Source organism: Pseudorasbora parva, chromosome 14, assembly GCF_024679245.1.
Source record: "Pseudorasbora parva isolate DD20220531a chromosome 14, ASM2467924v1, whole genome shotgun sequence".
Taxonomy (NCBI): Eukaryota; Metazoa; Chordata; class Actinopteri; order Cypriniformes; family Gobionidae; genus Pseudorasbora; species Pseudorasbora parva.
The window spans coordinates 32,103,935-32,109,297 of NC_090185.1; the positions used below are offsets into that span (position 1 = coordinate 32,103,935).

A 5,363-nucleotide genomic window follows, 5' to 3' on the forward strand; every position below is an offset into this window, starting at 1 on the left:
ATCTAATGAGATCATAATTTGCTTTGAGGGGCTCTGAAATGAGTGAATAATTATTTGAAAGACTTTCAATAGGTAGACTAAAGGTTTCCCCTGTCACAAACTGGAGGCGTCAGACTTTACACTGACGTTAGCTGTATCATGTCCAAATAGAGCAGAGGTAAGCTTGGTTAAGATGTACTGTGCTCTCTCTCACCGGACCTGATTTAACCCCCCTGTCTCTGCGGGGGATTTGCTGGTGACGTTTTTTTTACTGGTGAGTTGTCAGGTAGCCAGCACTTTGGAAATTATTTTCTGTTTTATCTCTACTTCTCCAAAAAAAACTTTTTAACACCGGGGAAAATGGACAGGGATATTTTTGGAAAGTGAATTGTGGGTGTTGAGCTGGACAACACAAGCACACTGGATCAGTTTTGGTCATTTTGTGAATTATACAACCGCTTTCATAGAGTTTTAAACTAAGGTATATTTTGTGCCTCTTGTTGTGTTGTATAACCACTTTTTTTCTGTGCCCCTTTTTAGCCAAATGTATTTTTGTGATGCTTTAATGTGTACATTTATGAGAAAATGTTCTTATGTAAGAAATATTGACAGTTTTTATGTTGATGATACTGAACAGAGTATTCTAGAGCGACATGCTGCTGCTATGGTTCGGTCCTCAGGCCAACATGACTGGTTAACAAGCCTATCTTTGGTGCCAGGTAATTATGCGTTCTGACTTTTGCATTAAGTTTTGTGGTGACTGAAATTGGTAGGAAATAGAGACGTATTCACATATTATTATAATAATAGATATACAGACAGACAGACAGACAGACAGACAGACAGACAGACAAAAAAGTTGGGACACTGTACAAATTGTGAATAAAATCAGAATGCAATGATGTGGAAGTTTCAAATGTAAATCTTTTATTCAGAATACAACATAGATGATACATTGAATGTTGAAACTGAGAAAATTTATATTTTTAAGGGGAAAATAACTTGTATATACCTTTCAGCACTGATGGTGCCTTTCCAGATGTGTAAGCTGCCCATGCCACACACACTCATGCAACCCCATACCATCAGAGATGCAGGCTTCTGAACTGAGCGCTGATAACAACTTGGGTTAACCTTCTCCTCTTTAGTCCGGGTGACATGGCGTCCCAGTTTTCCAAAAAGAACTTCAAATTTTGATTCATCTGACCACAGAACAGTTTGCCACAGTCCATTTTAAATGAGCCTTGGCCCAGAGAAAACACCTGCGCTTCTGGATGATGTTCAGATACTGCTTCTTTTTTGACCTGTAGAGTTTTAGCCGGCAACGGAGAAGGGCACGGTGGATTGTGTTCACCGACAATGTTTTCTGGAAGTATTCCTGAGCCCATGTTGTGATTTCCATTACAGTAGCATTCCTGTATGTGATGCAGTGCCGTCTAAGGGCCTGAAGATCACGGGCATCCAGTCTGGTTTTTCGTCCTTGAACCTTACGCACAGAGAATGTTCAGATTCTCTGAATCTTTGGATGATATTAGGCACTGTGATTAGGTTAATGTAAAAATTATTGTAGATTTTTCGCCGCAGCATTGGGGGAATTGGTGATCGTCTGCCCATCTTGGCTTCTGAGAGACACTGCCACTCTGAGAGGCTCTTTTTATACCCAATCATGTTGTCAGTTGACCTAATAAGTTACAAATTGGTCCTCCAGCTGTTCCTTATGTGTACAGTTAACTTATCCGGCATCTTATTGCTACCTGTTCCAACTTTTTTGGAGTGTAGCTCTCATGAAATCCAAAATGAGCCAATATTTGACTTTCACTTTCAACATTTGATATGGTATGTATATTCTATTGTGAATAAAATATAAGTTTATGAGATGTGTAAATTATCGCATTCCTTTTTTATTCACAATTTGTACAGTGTCCCAACTTGATGTGCTAGATCAGTCTGACTGAGACTTTTGTGAGTGTTGATGTTCTGGAATTTTAACAGGATTGTCACTGGATGCTAATCCTGTTTAACATGATGAAAAAGATGGGGACAAAATCATTTTAGAGGGATGATTCGAGTCATGAGGCGAAATGTAATTGAAATGATGCCATCCAGAAAATCTCAAATCTGTTTTTGTCGTCTTGAGATAATTTGTTCCTCCAAGAACAAACAGTCCCATAACAATTCATCATTCCTTCCATTCACCAGCAGTCTGTCTATGTACTGAGTTTATTTTTGTTTGTAGGTCATGGTAAGCCGCCAAAACTTCAATATTTACCGTGGTGAAAGATGTTGAGGTCAGGGGAAAAAAACACTTGAAGAGTTTATACACGAAATTGGGCCAAACAAAACATTACTTCCTTTTATAAAACGGTAAGTTATGGTCCTTGATACTTATCAATATTTATAAATCAATATAATACAATTATTTATCAATATTTATCACAGCTATGAACGCTTCACCTCAAAGGTTCTGTGTACAACACCCTTAGCAACCACTCTTAGCAACGCAAACATACCTTTGTTCTCATTGATATTATTCATTGAAGCTTACTATGTATTATGTAGGAGAGAGAGAGAGAGAGAGAGAGAGAGAGAGAGAGAGAGAAATCCGGGGTATTACCTGCATTTAGATATAGCATTTTCCTTCATGTCAGTCCTATGTTTGAATGTCCTCTGCAATATCCATTTAACCATGGTTTCCCCCCGCATTAGTCAGAGCATTTTTCAATTGTGTCTTGTTCCTGTGTTAACACGGCAAGTTTCAATCCTTTAAATATAAAAAAAATATTCGCTACTGAGTGACTCACTCATAAAGACATGAATGAGTCATAAAGACAGTCTTTGTAATAATGTAACTTCTGTTGTGGTCAGGGACTATTTTTTTCCGGTGGAAGGTAACGTTTTAGTGATTTTTACTTCATGAAAGTTGCATTGTAGTAACCGTTTTATAAAAGATACTCGAGGCTAGTGATACGATACAGCACAGCCTCTCCTACCCTACCTCATTGCTTACTGATGAAATGCTTCAAATCCTTGATTTTGATTGGTCAATAGCTGCGTTTTATTCTACTTCACCCAACTGTTCTGTGTATCACTGCACAACACCCTTAGCAACCACTTTTAGCAACATACAGTAAGCATATGTTTGTTCTCATTGCTAATGTTCATTGAAGCTTACTGTAGGCTATTATGTAGAGGAGAACTGTGTGTGTGTGTGTGTGTGTGTGTGTGTGTGTGTGTGTGTGTGTGTGTGTGTGAGAGAGAGAGAGAGAGAGAGAGAGAGAGAGAGAGAGAGAGAGAGAGAGAGAGAGAGAGAGAGAGAGAGAGAGAGACCAGCATTTAGATGTAGCATTTTCCTTTAGGTCAGTCCTATGTTTGAATGTCCACAGCGATATCTTGTAATTTTTAACAGTTAAAGCTCCACTGTGTGATATTTTCCCCCATCTAGCGGTGTAAAGGTATATGACCATGCAGTGAATAATAGTTCCTGTTCCTCTCAATTCTGATTTCGTTTTAACTCCTACGGTGGCCGATTTAGTCCAAGATTAACATGGCAATCCACCGCTTCACATTCGACACGGTGCCATCAAATGTTAAAACGCGAAAGGCGAAGCTTGAATATACAGGTATGTCCCTCTTTGGCTAATGTACTTTCAAGATGGAGGGGCAACATGGCGACCGGCATTTGAACCCCTCACACGTATGTATTTTCAACGGCATATTATAAACTTACGAGAATACTTTATTACTTGTAAGAAGTAAATATACATTAATGAGCACATATATTTTTGAAAGAACTAAGTGGTTTTAGCTAAGAATAAACAAAAAAAAAGTCACAGCATTTGTCAGTTGTGTCTTGTTTCTGTGTTTACACGGCAAGTTTCAATCCTTTACATATAAAATGCTAATGACTCCCTCATAAAGACAGTTTTTGTCACCATTTAATGCTGTAATAATGTAACCTTTGTTGCGGTTTATGGTCAGGGACTATTTTTTCCCTGTGGAAGGAAGGCTTTTAGTGATTTTACTTTGTTAAATTTGCACTGATCCATTTTTTGTGTAAATATTTATATTGTATGGTAACATTTTATAAAAGCAATAAGGTACTCAAGACTAGTGCTGTATCTTGAATAAGTCCCGGTTGAAGGTATTGCTAACAACGCCCTTTAGCTGTAACTTATTCACGATACAGCACAGCCTCTCGTACCTATTGCTTGCTTATAAAACGGTTAGTTCCAGTCCTTTATTCTGATTTGTCAAAAGCGGTGTTTTACTGAAGATAAAACACAGCTATGACTGCTGCTCCCAAAGAGTTTGACCATTCTTCTTGAAGCGCATTTGTGAGTTCAGGCACTGATGTTAGATGAGAACGCCTGGCTCGCAGTCTCCGCTCTAATTCAAAGTTGTTCTATCAGGTTGAGGTCAGGACTCTGTGCAGGCCCATCAAGTTCCTCCACAACAAACTTACTCCTCCATGTCTTTATGGACCTTGCTTTGTGCACTGGAGGGCAATCATTTTGGAACAGGAAAGGGCCATCCCCAAACTGTTCCCACAAAGTTGGGAGCATGAAATTGTCCAAAATGTCTTGGTATGCATTAAGTTCCTTTCACTGGAACTAAGGGGCCAATAACAACCCCTGAAAAACAACACCACCTGGCAACCGCAAAACCCAGACTCGTCCATCAGACTGCCAGACAGAGAAGTGTGATTGGTCACTCCAGATCACGTCTCCACTGCTCTAGAGTCCAGTGGCGGCGTGCTTTACACCACTGCATCCCACATCTTCCATTGCACTCGATGATGTAAGGCTTGGATGAGCTGCTCGGCCATCGAAACCCATTCCATGAAGCTCTCTATGCACTGTTCTTAAACTTATCTGAAGGCCACAAAAAGTTTGGAGGTCTGTAGCTACTGACATTGAAAAAAATTAGCGACTTGTGCGCCTTAGCATGTGCTGACCCCGGAATATTTAGACCGTAGAAATTTCACAAATAGAGTTATTGCACAGGTGGCAACCCATCAAGGTACCGCGCTTAAATTCACTGAGCTCCTGAGAGCGACCCATTCGTTCACAAATGTTTGTAGAAGCGTCTGTATGCCTAGATGCTTGATTTTATACACCTGTGGCCATGGAAGTGATTGGAACCTGAATTCAATGATTTGGATTTCAATGTTCCCACTACCTTTGGCAATATAATGTTTAACCAAATACAAGCAAAGGTTGAAGAAATAGTACTATATGTTTACATATTTAGAAGAAAATGTGAGTGGTGGTTAAATGGTTGCTAAGACGTTGCTTCGTGGGCAGTCGCTTCCCGACCAAATAGTCCCCCCCAGCTTTCAGCATGGTTATCATATTAATATAAAAATAACAAATCAACAAAATCAG

The 5,363-nt window shown here is 39.5% G+C and overlaps 1 long non-coding RNA gene across 1 annotated transcript; it reads left to right on the forward strand.

Moving 5' to 3' along the window:
- The first annotated feature begins 249 nt into the window (after positions 1-249).
- Positions 250-1,198, forward strand: LOC137040551 (uncharacterized). The gene is made up of 3 exons (XR_010897930.1): positions 250-460; positions 617-698; positions 999-1,198. It is a non-coding gene; the product is annotated as an uncharacterized lncRNA (long non-coding RNA).
- Positions 1,199-5,363: the final 4,165 nt, after the last annotated feature.